Below are 16796 nucleotides of genomic sequence, written 5' to 3' on the forward strand. Positions count from 1 at the left end.
CTCTCCCTTATGTCATATCAATTTATCACGTTCCAGATAGCGGATACACATGAAGACGCTGGTTAGCCTTCATCTTTGATCCCTCTTTTTCTCCCTTACTTCCTCTGGCTTTTAGTTGGAGTCTCAAACAATATGTCCAAGTAACTTTTGACACAAAAGGCATTTAGTATTCACGGCTCTGAGGACCATACACTGAAGGACGGTACTGAGATTCAATGTACTGCAAGATGACATCATGCCGTTATTCTTCCTTGAGGTTCCGAAATCTCAAATTTTTTTCTCTTCTAAGATGAAGGGGAAATGCTATTTTAGATCATGTAAGCTTGGAAAAAATCAAGCAGTCTATTCATGGATGCAAGGAAGCTCAAATTCTTCAACAGTCAGCACCAGGACTAACAATAACAGATTCCATCAGTTGGACGTCAGTCTTTCAAGGACTGAGCAAGTCACATCGTTCCACAGAACTTTCAGCCCGATAGATAAATTACAGCAGGGGACTTTCTACGCAGCAGGTACATCATAGGCGAATGACAACATGACCTGCTACACAAACGTAGAGCAATGTTCCCTCCCAGGTAGAGAGACTCCGGCCCAACATAACTAACAGGTTAAAAATACACCTAAAGCAACGTTACCTGCCGGATAGGATGATCGCTCATCAACGTTACTTGCAATATAAGATCCTACAACAATATTACCTGCCGGGTAGAAAGATCACATAGCGGGTGATCTGCCGCGTACTAAGATCCCATAACAATGTTATTGGCGGGAAGGAAAATCCGATTGCGATATATACCCGCCGAGTAGAAAAACACCATGATGTAACCTGTCGATCATTTTACCCAACATTCTCATTGCTGTCTTTCTACTAGGCAGGCCACATCACCTGTGGCCTGCAGGGTAGAGTTCCCAATGGTAAATAAACTGCAGGATGGCTAGACTTCGAGGGCAATGTGACTTGCCAGGTACTGTTGGACATTTCGCATGATTTTTATCATTTAGAGAGCCAATATAGTTTCGCTGGAGAGTGATATATGGTCTTATAGTTTCCATTTAGGTGAAAACTCGGTAGTTGGAATGAACCATCATATTTGATAGGAATCATTGGGACATACCAGCATTACCCTCCATGTCTGAAGGTAAACTTTTTTTTTAGATAAAATCTGTGCTAAGGAGTACTTCAACCAGATTTTATGATGGAAGTTGATCTTTTCTATTACTTTAGATTGTTATATTCATTGAAAATTCTATAAGAAGCGACATATAGATTTTCAGTAAAGAAAATATGTAAAGTACTTTAGAACTATTCGTGTAATTAGAACATTTTCTAATCTTTCAAGATACAAAACCTTCCACCGACTATTGAAAGGGCAGATCTGCATTTCCTTTTAGAGTAGCCCACTTGGCTTGGGCAGATGCATATTCGACACCAATTCATTTTTGATAGTAGCCAACACCATGGGCAAGACTATGCCACAATCGAAGTTATAGAAAAAGAATGATAACGAGGTTATCTTGCGAACGTAGGGACGTCTTCTTTGAAATATTTTTTCACAGTGTATCGCATATGTATCACTTGTGTGCATATGGAAGATTTTTAAAGTGGTCTGTAGCTACAGCCTCCCACAGATTTGTTTTCCTGAGTTCAGCATGAACTTTTACTTAGCATTTACTTTGCTTTTTGTCATGTTCACAGGTTTAGAATTTCAATGACTCAATAAAATAAATACTAGATATATAAAGCATCGTGTCAATGAAAAGATTATCAAGCGTTAGTCGAACCCGCATATAACTAAGGGCTATCGGATGTTTTATATGCCTTTTAGCGTACTCTGCCTGATCTACGTCGAGTGGTGGTGCACCGCGTTGATAGCCATCATTCCCTTTTCCCTTGAAGATCATCTGACACCCTCATCGGCGCCCCTCCTTGATATTACTGTCAAAATGCAGGTTCCCGACACCGCTGTCATCACTCTGTCATATTACATATCACCACAATGGCACACAATAAACAAAAACCAGCTGAATTTAGTTGTGAAACGTGTGAAATGAAAATAGGAATTATAATGAAAATCATAAACAGTCCAACCTGTTCGTCCTCAACGCCCGAGGGGTATGTGGCACTCACGGCGACACGCGAATATTTAAGAGGATTGAGAGGAAATTTCTCTTGCAGGATTGTGTTGACTCATTATTTGCTCCAGGATTGCTGTCTGTACATGCATGCAATAGTTATAAGAGGGTATGTGATAAGGATTGCAGCAAGATGAAGATGGAACGAAAGAAGTTAGCAAGAAGACTGGTAAGTGAAGTACATTCGCGGTCTTGATGTGTGGCAACATTTGAACATCCAACTTTCCGTTTGAAGCCACCAACGCGATTCGAGCAGGTTGAAGGCTAAGTTGTAACTTTAATGTTACTAATTCTTAAACAACATTATACCAGAGTTGCGGTTAGTGCTAGCTCGAGATGTAGTTTTGTCCAGTCTTATTACTAGAGAACAAATATCAGTTACCTTAATAGCTTTGCTAACTTGAACGTATTGATAAGCTGATCTGAATAATATATAGGCAAAGGGAAGACGAATAAATAAGCAAGACCTGAAAAGAGAAAAATAAAAGCAATAAGAAGAGATTATTTAGAAAAAGGAACTGGTTAGAGGGTAAATTCTCGGGAAAAGGAACGGAAATCAGTGATTTAGTCCTGGGAGGTCCTAAAAGGAGGCGCGAGATTCCTGGCGTGCACTTCTCCGGAAGACCAGCACAAATCTTTCCTTCAGCTCTCACTATCAGCTGTTCTACCGAACCTGCAGCCATTTGCGGCCTGTAGTTAAAGTTTCCATGATTAGAAGGTTGATTTTTATAGGAAAATGTGACTTCTTTTCTCATTTCCGACGGAATGTAGGGATAGTCCTTGGATGGTACACCAACGTCTTCCCCTGGATGATGTCGTCTGTGGGAACCGACATTCTCACAGCAGGAGACTGATATTACGCAACATCCGACTGTAACTGCACCAGCGAAAAGGTAAAAAGTTCCCTAACAGAGAGGATCTCATGTGTCCTTGTCGCATTGTCCCCTCGTCGAGAATGGTTGGCCCATCATGAGAAAAGTTTCATAACAAAAGAGCCAAGAAAGGTCGCGGTCCGCGAGGAGACACCTGGCCGACGCCCCCTCACTGTCGTTCGTTCCTTAACGTCATGGCGGCAAATGTGTCTCAAACTATAATGCTCAATTATATACATATTTTAGTACATATCAGTACTCTAAAGAAAAATATATATTTTCTCTCACCTTTTCAAAATGATGACTGCTCTAGGAAGAAATCTTGCTCGCGGTGGCGGGTGGCTGGAGTACCCAGCTGATGTAAACAACAATGGGTCTCAGGTAGAGGGCAGCAGTGGATGGTCATGGTGGTTGTGTTGTAGTGTTATCCAAGATTGTTGTAGCCTGTGATCGTCCTCACCCCTGTAGTGCTCTCATCCCGGTGTAGGTAAGACCGTCGAGTCGTGGTTTATAAAAACAGGTGTTTCCCAAGAGTGTCATGACAAGACAGAGGTAGGTGAGGTTTGTGTCCCATGCTTCCTCCTACCCCCTAAGATGGAAAAGATTCTGATATATATATATATATATATATATATATATATATATATATATATATATATATATATATATATAATGATAGGAAATTGATAAACAAAAAGTAACAGGTGAAACTAAAGGAAAATTAATTTCGCCTGGATTTTTTTTCAAGGAAATTCTGCTTAACATTCGTGAAGGATTTTTCCAATTAAAGATTTTGATTCTTAACAGGTAACATAGTAATTGAAACCAGGACTTTATCCGAAACTTCCCGCCCATTATTCACTAACCGTCAGTCCTAACCCATCACTCCAGCATTCCTTCAGTGGTCACCCAGTCGTCACCTTTCATCCGACATTCTCCACGTAAACGCCTTACCGTCACCAAATTGTGGGACTATAGCCACTACTCTCTTCATCATGGAGAGGATCTTAAAGGTGGTTTATCTACGAGAGGAAGACTTGTTCTTTTTTTACGTAGCATTTTATAACACTGCCATGATCAGGTTGAGCGCCATCCTGCAGACGTGTTGCCTTAAGATCATGCATTTTAGTATAATTACCCCTATAACATTGACATTTTTATCCCAGTATTAACTCATATGATGGAATCAGGTTGACTAATTTCAGTTTTTTAAGTTGTTAAGTAGATTTTTGACTAGCATTACGAAAAGCAAGTCATACTAGTTAGTTCATAAGACTTGAAAATGACACTGCGATAACGTCACATGTTCAATCCGTAGACTAGGAAGAACGCTCCGACATCACCTGCAACCCGGAGAAGAATCCAAGCCAGAATTCGTTAAACACGAGCTAGTGAGTCAAATTCATAATAAACTGATATCATCGGCCAAGTTTATACGTTTCTATCTTTTAACTCTTTTACTTAACACTGTGTTTGAAAAGTTGATAGAATATCACAGTGGACGTTATGGGATGAGTTACAATCGGTCATTGGTCCAGGTGCAGTGATGTATAGGTGCATACGTTCTAAGGTATGTTAATGACGACAGTGATTGCAGGCGACGCTAAACTGTAACGCAGAACGCTACGACAGAAAATGAACGTCTACAGCTTTATATTAACTTAGACAAAGTGATAGGTTGGGCTCCAGAGTGGCAAGTGGATTCATAATGTCTGTAAGCTAACAATTTTACGACAAGACAAAGTGTAGTGTAAACTCTGATTAGCTCCATATCGTTCAGTAGGAAAAAGACCGGTGTAAGTCTCTTGTGACGTAAGTCAAGTGAGTAGTGCGTAGTGCTAATAAACGTACCTTCAGTAATGTGCTAATGTTGGTTATCCGCAAGAACATGAAAAGACGTAGATGAAACAGGTTGCAGAGGCGAGTTATTGAGATGATTACCACACAGAAAAACGAATCTTATCAAAGCTGTGCAAATGACCTAAATATATTTAGTCTGGAAAAAAGAAGAGTAAGAGAAGATTTACCATAAGTATCCACAGTCATCAATCCCCCGCCAACCTTGATTTAAACGCGTAGATAATCTTTTTTTTTATTTCTACTTTGAGGCAACTAGTCCTTATCTAATAGGGTTGTTAACATGGAATGACATGTCAACAAGAGTAGCTGGAAGCAACACATTTTTTTTGTTGTACGTGTACCTGTGTTTAAGTCCAAGATGTGTTATTGCGCATCCGTATTTAAAGTCTAATGGCATATTCTTTGATTTCATGCTCTCTCTCTCTCTCTCTCTCTCTCTCTCTCTCTCTCTCTCTCTCTCTCTCTCTCTCTCTCTCTCTCTCTCTCTCTCTCTCTCTCTCTCTTCGTTGTGTTCCTGATCCTGGGGAGGACGCTGCGGTCTATTGATGTATGCATGCACTTGGTATTCAGTTTTTCGGGTTCACGCAGATAACAGGAGTATGGTAGCGAACATTTGTGTTATCTTTCACAAGTTACATTCAGTGAACTTGCCCGAGCTGATGGTGAAAAATGGTACCAGTTCTGTGTGTAAGGGGACAGGGATGAAAGGAACGCAAAGTTGGAGACCAGTCCGATTTTTTTTTTTTTTTTTTATCCATGCATGCTCACCATTTCCCGTATGGGCGAGGTAGCGTCAAGAACAAGTGACTGACCTTTAGAGGGAAAGCTCCTCACTTAGCCCTTTGCTCTGTTCCTTCTTTTGAAAAGTTATACAGGAAGGGAGGATTTCCAGCTACCTGCTCCCGCCCCACTTCGTCGTCTTCTGCGACACGCAGGTAATACGTGGGCGGTATATTTTTTCCCTTGTCCTCAACTTTACTCTCACTCAGCCAACTCGTCACCACCAGAGCGTCAGTGCGGCCATCACCACTTACCTCCCTGAGCTCTGGCATAACAGTACCATCACAATTTTTCACTCCAAAGGCTCCAGTCACGTACAAAAGACCACACTGAGGCCAGGCCTTACTTGAAATATCAAAGATAGAGAAGTATAGAGACAAGAGAAAAGAATGTATGGACTTGGGAAGAACTGGAAAACCTACAATTTGAAAAGGGTTCAGGTCGTGGCTGTTGATCATGATATGAAGAAAAAGGTACTGATTCCGAAGATTTGCGATATAAGGAAAGAAGCAGACATTGCTACTGCTCACCTGTGAGTTGCCAGCGTCCACATAGTAATCATGTAATACTGTGGCTTGCCGACTGTTACCTTGTCTAGTTCATGGCTGGGGCCCACAAGCGGCCAGTTCTCAGGAATAATAATCACAGTAATATCCACGTTAAAAGGATGAAGAACAAGCGCTGCGACCTAGGGCAAGTGGGTCAAGTTTTGAGGTTAGAAAGTGAGCAAGTCGGACTGCTTTGCCCTCGACCCTGTAAGGTGTTTACACAGATTACCTCTCTCAAAACTTTGAAGATTTTTTGAGGATGATCTATACTTTTACGTCATGCCACCTACGTCGCGGGTGAACCTACTGACTTCAAGCCAGGTAAGCGGCTCTCCAGCAGGCGCGTGAGCGGACGTGCTCTTGCTGTGTTCTCGTGAGAGGCAGGTCGTCACTGCCTGGTAGAACCTGCCTCCTTATCATCACGAGGTATTTGCGACGAGACGGTAAAACGAGAACGCCCTGGGTCATGTCCCACCAAGACAATCTTGTGACTCGGGCTGAGTCGTGTGACTCATCTGTTACTCCACCCCGACGCTTGGTTCACATTTGTCTTACGTCGACCAAAGACCCTTTGCCCAGCGTCACGCACGACATAAGGCTTCTTTTTACGACATACGACTCGAGGTGACACAGATGTGACGTTCATTTAGAAGACGCCTAGAGTTAGGGTCAAGGGAGGTGACAATATTTAGACTTCGGTTTTCCTCAAGTAAGAAATAGAATTTCCCACGTTCCATCCGTCCAGATATATACCGTTTTAAGCTTGACTGTTTGGGAGAGCCTTGGGTGACGGGGTCGTGAAGTAACCATACCAGGTGAGGCCGGACAGTCATCAGGGGGTAGAGCGAGGGCAACTGTATTGTGTATACATCATCCTATACTAACTGGACTGTATTCATGTAAGAGAAATGTTCTTCCCTCGTGTAGCTTGACGGTGTTATAGACTGCATCGAATGCTTCTTTACAGAACTCAAATAACAGTCCTGAGCAGACCCCCAACCGTCTCTGGCAGCAATCCTCTGTCCATTCCCGTCCTGTCTAGTTACCTATAACGTGTCATGTGTCTGGTGGATCATTAGAAGCTGTGCACTTTCCTCTTGCCCTTGGTTGTTTTCCCCAGGACACAGTGTCGTGAGGCATTACCTTCTTGATGACTGATTTCTTCCATGGAATGTTAATAGCTCGTTTCCCTTAACGATAACGTGTTTGCTCGTATGATTTCTAGACAGAGACGGTGTAGCGTGGTTGACATTCGAGCCAAGTGCAGACTTCCCCCACTTCTCATAAAGAAAGAAGGGATATATATATATATATATATATATATATATATATATATATATATATATATATATATATATATTTAACCGCCGTTTTCCGCGTTAGCAAGATAGCGCCAGGAACATACAAGAGAGGCAGCATTCGCTCATTATACATACATACATACATACATACATATATATATATATATATATATATATATATATATATATATATATATATATATATATATATATCCCTGTGGATAGGAGAGAAAGAATACTTCCTACGTATTCCCTGCGTGTCGTAGAAGGCGACTAAAAGGGGAAGGAGCAGGGTGCTGGAAATCCGCTCCTCTCGTTTTTAATTTTCCATAAGAAGGAACAGAGAAGAGGGCCAAGTGAGGGTAGTTCCTCAGAGGCTCAGTCCTTTGTTCTTAACGCTACCTCGCTAACGAGGGAAATGGCGAATATGTATGAATATATATATATATATATATATATATATATATATATATATATATATATATATATATATATATATATAGATAGATAGATAGATAGATAGATAGAGAGAGAGAGAGAGAGAGAGAGAGAGAGAGAGAGAGAGAGAGAGTAATGGTGAGCAGAGGAGTCCTCCAGTCTTCAGGGGGGGCCTCCGTTCACCCCGAGCTCCGTTATGTGTGACAGGTCAGTGAGAAGAATGTACAGAAGCCTCTGCCTTGTGCAGAAGTTGGCAGTGTGTCCACAGCTATATCCCCCACGCTCCAACCCTGGCGTTCACAACGTTGAAGGCTCTCACACCAGCGTCCACAACACTGAGATCTCTCATTCCAGCGTCTACAACCCAGACGTCCATCATACCAGCGCCTCCAACTTCGACGTATCTCACAGTCAGGATTCCTCATTATAAGCTTTAATCAATTCATTGTCCCTCACTGACGTCCTTCATCAACTTCCTCTCACATGATGTTCTCTCAGCTCTTATGTCCCTCATTATTGGCGTCCCTCAGCACCGACTCCTTCAGCAACAGCGTTTCCTCCGAATACATCGTGAAATGTACCTCAGCCCCGGAGCTCCTCATCACTAGCGACCTTTAGCGTTATGATCCCTCAACAAGGGCGTCCTTCAGCAGCCGTGTTCCTCAGCACTGTCGTCTCACAGAATAGGCGTCCTTAATCAGCACGGCATCCTTCAGCAACTGTGTCTCCTAATCACCAGCGTTCCTCAGTATTGGCGTTCCTCAGTACTGGCATCCCTCAGCACTGGCGTCCCTCAGCATCGGCGTCCCCAACACCGGGACCCTCTACCAGTGTCCCTCACCGTGGGCGTCCCATACCACCAGGCCTCCGAGGGATGGCGTCCCTAAGCGCCGGAGTCCACCTCTCCACAGACCTCCTCCGCCAGTCTTCCTTCCAAGATCTACACAAAAGCGCAGGAACGTATGGTGCGGCCGCTTTTAAAAGGACAGTGAATTCCTTAAAATCCTTCACTCCTTCGGCTGAAAATGTGGTGTGGCAGCGGACAAAGGATCTGTAAGAGAGGGAGTGTGCCGCATTGGGGAGGAGAGGGAGAGGCCCTGGTCAGGAAGGATGTTAGGGATGGTAGGAAGGGTCCTGCACGACTCACAGGATCCTCCTCCTCCATAATACACCAACATTCCTGGGAATGACCGTAACTCTGACAGTAACCAGCAGATCTGTAACCTTCCCTCCATCAGACTTCTAACTTTTGCAGTGATTTGAGGTACATACCTCCGGATATCTCCAGCCTAAATGATGACAGCAGCTTCAACAGTATATTATGGACGTCGATCACTTTTCATCTTCCACGGGTCACACGTGTGGTCAAGACGAGTAATAATGGTTATACCCGGGCCCTTGAGACGGTATGTGGGGATGTGAGGGACTGAACCACATCTCGACTACCTCTCAGAAGTTATCCTCCCTCACACTAACACTCTCCATCATATCGTCAGGATCTATAGGGCCTCTTGCTGATGGCCACCAGCAACCATCTCCATCCTTGTGGATTCAACATAGCAAAAAAGACGGTATTTGTCATGTTCCAGTAAACCTCAACATCCTCGACTGAAGAAATTTTCACATCGACCCCATGATGGCCTTGTAAACCTTCACGTGTATAGATTTCGTTTTTCATCAAAAGTAACCGTAAATAATGTCCTAATGGTAATAGAAACCCAAAATGCTATGATTTGTTGATATAATGGAATAATGAACATTGTAAGAATGTAACTCATCAAGACTAAGACAGAAACACATAACATGAGGAGGACGCGTTCAGCTTATCTAGGACTCCTTTTTCTCTTTTCTGGAGTCTTTGTCACTCCCCGACCAACGCAAGATGTGGCAGGTAAGATAGTGGCGCCCCGACCATCGCAAGAGGTGGCAAGTGAGACAGTGGCGCCCGGACCAACGCAAGAGGTGGCAAGTAAGACAGTGGCGCCCCGACCATCGCAAGAGGTGGCAAGTAAGATAGTGGCGCCCGGACCAACGCAAGACGTGGCAAGTAAGACAGTGGCGCCCTGACCATTGCAAGAGGTGGTGGATAAGGCAGCGACCTCGGTATCTACAGTGAACTTAAGGTCGACACCTCGACGTTCTCAGTAGCCATTTTCTATGTTCTCTTAGTATCACTAAGTCAGAGACGTGCGCCCTCATTCTATTCCTCTATTTAAATTAAAGGCGCCAGTTACGGACAAAAGTTGTTGTCTAGGTCAAGCCTTAAATAGAATAGGAAAGAAAGAGCTTATGAAATGTCGAAGGAAAATACATTTAAAAGTTTTAAAGGATGTGGAAATCCCGCCTTTGGAAAAGGTGCAGAGGTTGTAGCTGTTAGGAGAAAAGGTAAAGAAAGTGTTTTTTAAATTTCACTCCAACAATATAAGGAATCGATAATTTTTCATCTGGATATGAAAAGATGTTTTGATGTCCTGCTGTGAGGAGTTTAATACAATGTGTTATGGAAGTGAAAGCCTACTGTTCTTTCTGTAGACGATTACGAGAAATGTTTCGAAATTCAGTTTTTTTTTTTTTTTTTTTTTTTCTTTTTTTCTTTTTTTGGTCGACATCGTTTTCTCCTTCCAATTGCCCGCAACAGTTTAGGATTAAAGAAAGAGATCACGTATTTCCTTGACAGGATTTTGGACACATGAAACTTTACTTAGGATGACACAGTAATTCCTACTGGTCAGAATGCCACACCTGGATGTGTTACATCGCTCTTGTCCAGGTTTAAAGGTGCTGCCTTTAAGATATTTGACACAGATGTGCCGCTCCCGAGACTATGGCTTTCCATAAGCCATTCTTTGTGAGTTTCTGAAGTAGACTTATGTCCTTATGACCTGGTACAGTCTTGCACATCAGATATATAAAAAAGATATCTGAGAACTTTGAATCTTAGTAAAGGGGAAAAAATCACGTAAGAAATATTCAATTTGGCAAATATGGGTCTCAAGAGTATTGGGTCAGTTGTTAAGTCGTTGATCACATAGTGACAAGATGATAGAAAATGGGATGATGGGTCACGTTTTCTACTGCTAGGGGATACTTGAGGAAATTAGGCAATGTTAATTCGGCGCTTCCTATATTATTTTCCTCCATTCCTCGTGTTCGCGTGAATCTATGAACTCAGTGGCGTCACTGTATCCATCGCTGCCATCCCATCTTGCAGCAGTGGGTGAGCCAGCTCATGACTCAGCAGCAGGAGCATCAAACACCAGGCGGGGAGAGGGAGACCTCGCTCCTGCCTTGAGGTCACTTAGGTTATGTCTGGCCGTCCGGGTGTGGCCTCCCGGCCTGCAGTAGCGCCACCTGTCCAGCTCCTTGCCCGGCACCTCCCCCTCGTCCAAAAATACAAGATGTAGTTACACTCTCTCTCTCTCTCTCTCTCTCTCTCTCTCTCTCTCTCTCTCTCTCTCTCTCTCTCTCTCTCTCTCTCTCTCTCTCTCTCTCTCTCGTATGGTCCTTGTCTGGTTACCCTGACCTTTCCCTCGTTACACTGGGACCGTCCTTTTCGAGATCCCGACCTTCTCTGACCTCTGTTGTTTTGAACTTTTCGTATCTCTTTTGCAACCATCCCGGAATTTCCTTGGCGTCTCCTGCTGCTGCCCCCCTGACCTTCCCTAACCCTTCCTGATCGACTGGACCTTCCTTAATCGATCTTGCCGTGACTTGACCGTATTCATAACCTCCCTTAAACAGCTGCATGACCTTCCATGACCTCTCCCACGGGAGAATAGCCTTCCACGACCTTCCCCGCTGTGCTCATATCTTCCCCAGCATCTTCTCTAATGACCCCCACCTTGCCACGACTAGACGTTCATCTCCTGTATACTGACTTGTGATCCTCTGTGACTTCTGCATGACCATCCTCCTCCACGACCTTCTCTGGAGTACTTTGACCTCCTCCCCTCCGACGTCTCCTGCAGTTACTTGGCAATTTCTCACTCCCCCCCCCACCCCAATGGTAACATGACCTTGCTTGACCTTTACCGCATGAGCTTCGTCATAGCTCATCTCCCTCCGAAGCTTGCGAACAAGAGCAGAGATGACAATAACTCGCAATTTTTGCATTTCCAGATGATCATCGGCCCATCATTTTTCCAGACGCGGTCCCTCCCTCTCCCTCATGCTGGACGGCCTCTGGGCCAGGCACACCAGAAATGGCCTCACTTAATGTTGTTTTAAGAGACCTGAGAATGCACGTTTTTTTCCCCCACCCCCTTGGCGGGTGTTACTGTAAACTTAACCTTACTGAGCCCTAGGCTTCGGGTCTGAGTCCCGTGCTGGCGACACCATCCCCTCTCACCAGCAATGACTGGAGCAGTGCCCCTGGATGAGCAACGTGTACTTCTAGGTCCTCCCTCTTATCATTTTTTCCTCCTCTTAACTCACGGCTTCTGGACTCGTATCTTCCATCTCTCCTGTGTGCACCACCCCTTCCTCCTCCTCACGTCATCATCCTCACCATCACGGTGAGGGAAGACCTCATCGGCGGAGGTATACACCCTCACGTAGCTGCGGCAGCCACCCTCGGATGCTGACGGGTGAGCACGATGCACATCCGGACAGAGGCCACGTCGGGACGAGATGGGAAGTCGACCCAACCCCCCCGACGGTCGTCCGTCCACGCCCCGCTGACGATTGTAGACTTGGTCAATGACGGACCTGGGGCACAAGTCGTCGAGTACAACGTCCCTCTGTGGTTGTTACGACTCCCGTGTACTCCGTCTCTGCTGGGCGAGAGATGGTGAGTGTGGAGGAAGGGCGTGTTCGTTATAGCGAGTGTGTGTGTGTGTGCAGCGCTGGGCCCATGTTCAAGGTCCTGGGCCCAGTGCAGTCTGCATTCCAAGCAAGGGTCAGGGACGCCCCAACACACACACACACACACACACACACACACACCACGCAAACATTGTCCCAGCAGATACTGCGTTGGGATGAGTGTCCCAAGAGCTACTGTGATGGAACCAGAGTGTTCCAACGGCTAAAGTCTTGGGTTCTAAGACACACAAATGTCCCAGCAGCTACTAAGTTGGGACCAGAGTGTTCCACCAGGCAAAGTCATGGGACGAAGACACTCAGCAGCTACTGTGTTGGGATCAGTGTCCCAAAACCTAAAGTCTAAGGACACACAAGTTTCCCAGTAGCTACTGTGTTGGTACTTATGACATGCCAGTGTCCCAGATAATACACGATGGGATCTATAGCTCTACAGAGCCCCAGCAGCCCACAGTAGTAGTGAGCGTATCAGCATGTTGACTGTGGAGGCCGCAGTACAAAGTATAGTGTCCCAAATCACAAGTTAGAATCCCAACATCAACAGTGTGGGAGGTATATGGTATCTCAACCACTTCATATGCCTTGGTTCAGCCCACTGACAGTGCATCGCCCCCTGTATACCATATCGCACCAGTTCCCACTAGCCTTTGCTCGCCTTTCACCCTCTTGCATATTCAGGCCCCCAGCAGCTCAAAGCATGTCTCGAATACGGGAAAGTATCCCGACATCCACCGTGCAGGAACTACAGCACGTAACAGTGTTTCAACATCATTGTTGGAAGTGGTGCAGGGTAACGATTTCGTTTTTCTTTTCTTTTTTAGCTTTGGAATGATGTTACGTTAGTGCTAATATATATATATTATATATATATATATATATATATATATATATATATATATATATATATATATATATATATATATGTATATATTCATAATTACTTTATGAAAGAGTCCTTTGAAGCGAGTTCTTTGACGAGACTGTACTCTCGTCAACTGACGAAGATACAGCATCGCCAAAGGTTACTTCTCACTCGCAGTGTAACCTCAAGTGCGCGGAGTCCAGTAACACACACACACACATATTATATATATATATATATATATATATATATATATATATATATATATATATATATATATATATATATATATCGTTTTATCTTTTTGCAAATGCTGATTAACTAGTAAAGCAGCATCTTGAATATTTTTTCTGCTTAACATTTGAAGTATAGCAGCATATCCTCCTACTTCATTACGCTAGATGCAGCTGGAAAATAAATGCATTCGATGCATTATGTTCACTTACCAGCATAACGAAGCTGCCTCATTAAATTAGTGGGAGTGGAGTGGCCGGGGACCAGACCCCACATGGATGCTGTCTCTGGACAGTGTCACTCAGTGTATGCGACCCACCTACCTATACAGACCACTCACTACCTAGCTGTTCTACACTGCTGCACACATTCTGCCAACCCGCTTCCCGACTTTCAGGATTCACAATACCTAGCAATGTACACCTCGTACCCGACAACATGCTTCCATTGATAACAACCTCTTATGACTTCTATAACCCAAAGATCAATTAGAATTTTCACATATATATGCAGTGAATTGATTGGCCCAATTTGACTGACCAAGATATTAGAATCCTGAAGGATTAGTGAGGAGAGTTAGGTTAAACTAGGTGTCAATGTCTGGATTGGTTAGTTTCTAGGCTTGTGGTGGTTACTGTTTGGAACAGTTAGTGGCTAGGCTACTAGACTGGTCGTTGCCGTTTGGATCGGCTGCTTGCTGCGCTAGACTGGTGAATGTTTGGTTTGGTGGGGGCTCATGCTAACATAGGTTGGAGGCTATTGTTTAGACCGATTGACTGTTAAGCTAAGCTGGTGATTCTTGTCGCAGGAGTACTGGCCCAAATTCTTTGGGAGGACGAGGAAAAATTTGCCCAAATTTTAAGTTGAAAATGCCCGACTTTTTAAGATTTTTTTTTTTTTATGTCGCTGTCTCCCGCGTTTGCGAGGTAGCGCAAGGAAACAGACGAAAGAAATGGCCCAACCCCCCCCCCCCCATACACATGTATATACATACGTCCACACACGCAAATATACATACCTACACAGCTTTCCATGATTTACCCCAGACGCTTCACATGCCTTGATTCAATCCACTGACAGCACGTCAACCCCGGTATACCACATCGCTCCAATTCACTCTATTCCTTGCCCTCCTTTCACCCTCCTGCATGTTCAGGCCCCGATCACACAAAATCTTTTTCACTCCATCTTTCCACCTCCAATTTGGTCTCCCTCTTCTCCTCGTTCCCTCCACCTCCGACACATATATCCTCTTGGTCAATCTTTCCTCACTCATTCTCTCCATGTGCCCAAACCACTTCAAAACACCCTCTTCTGCTATCTCAACCACGCTCTTTTTATTTCCACACATCTCTCTTACCCTTACGTTACTCACTCGATCAAACCACCTCACACCACACATTGTCCTCAAACATCTCATTTCCAGCACATCCATCCTCCTGCGCACAACTCTATCCATAGCCCACGCCTCGCAACCATACAACATTGTTGGAACCACTATACCTTCAAACACACCCATTTTTGCTTTCCGAGATAATGTTCTCGACTTCCACACATTCTTCAAGGCCCCCAGAATTTTCGCCCCCTCCCCCACCCTATGATCCACTTCCGCTTCCATGGTTCCATCCGCTGCCAGATCCACTCCCAGATATCTAAAACACTTCACTTCCTCCAGTTTTTCTCCATTCAAACTCACCTCCCAGTTGACTTGACCCTCAACCCTACTGTACCTAATAACCTTGCTCTTATTCACATTTACTCTTAACTTTCTTCTTCCACACACTTTACCAAACTCAGTCACCAGCTTCTGCAGTTTCTCACATGAATCAGCCACCAGCGCTGTATCATCAGCGAACAACAACTGACTCACTTCCCAAGCTCTCTCATCCCCAACAGACTTCATACTTGCCCCTCTTTCCTAAACTCTTGCATTTACCTCCCTAACAACCCCATCCATAAACAAATTAAACAACCATGGAGACATCACACATCCCTGCCGCAAACCTACATTCACTGAGAACCAATCACTTTCCTCTCTTCCTACACGTACACATGCCTTACATCCTCGATAAAAACTTTTCACTGCTTCTAACAACTTGCCTCCCACACCATATATTCTTAATACCTTCCACAGAGCATCTCTATCAACTCTATCATATGCCTTCTCCAGATCCATAAATGCTACATACAAATCCATTTGCTTTTCTAAGTATTTCTCACATACATTCTTCAAAGCAAACACCTGATCCACACATCCTCTACCACTTCTGAAACCACACTGCTCTTCCCCAATCTGATGCTCTGTACATGCCTTCACCCTCTCAATCAATACCCTTCCATATAATTTAAGATGATAACACTAATTAATCAATTCATACATTAGTATTATATGTAATGCGCAACAAACACGATGTTTATCCTGTGCAGTACGCATCATAGACGATGCTGATCCAGAATTGAGGGAAATGATGGAAATGAAAGGCGTTATTGGACTCAGGCTGCATAAGATTACGTCAAGTTCTGCTAGGATGTATCATCAGAGTACGACCTCGTCAAAGAGAGCTTCTCATTCTAAAGGATTTCATCCTTTCCCTGCTACTGATTGTAGCATAGCCTTGAAGCTGCAGGAACGCCTAGAGAAGGTGGTCCTGCAGTTATGATAATAATCTTGATGGCATTGATAATGATAATCATAATAAAGGTAATGAAACAACATGCAAGTTACTAGATACTTAAACTCAATATTAGACTCAGAATGTCCTTTTCTCATGCTTAAAGTATCGATACTTTTGTTCGTGTGATTTTCTTGAACATACTTGCATGAGTTGGTTTAATATCTATTAATGGTATTATCGCTCAAACTGTCTTGCCCCTGTCCTTCGGAAATAGACCAGCATGCTTCACAATCCACTCGAAGAGCCTCACCGACGTGGCCAACAGTAGGAGG

Source organism: Panulirus ornatus, chromosome 17 (genome assembly GCF_036320965.1).
Source record: "Panulirus ornatus isolate Po-2019 chromosome 17, ASM3632096v1, whole genome shotgun sequence".
Taxonomy (NCBI): Eukaryota; Metazoa; Arthropoda; class Malacostraca; order Decapoda; family Palinuridae; genus Panulirus; species Panulirus ornatus.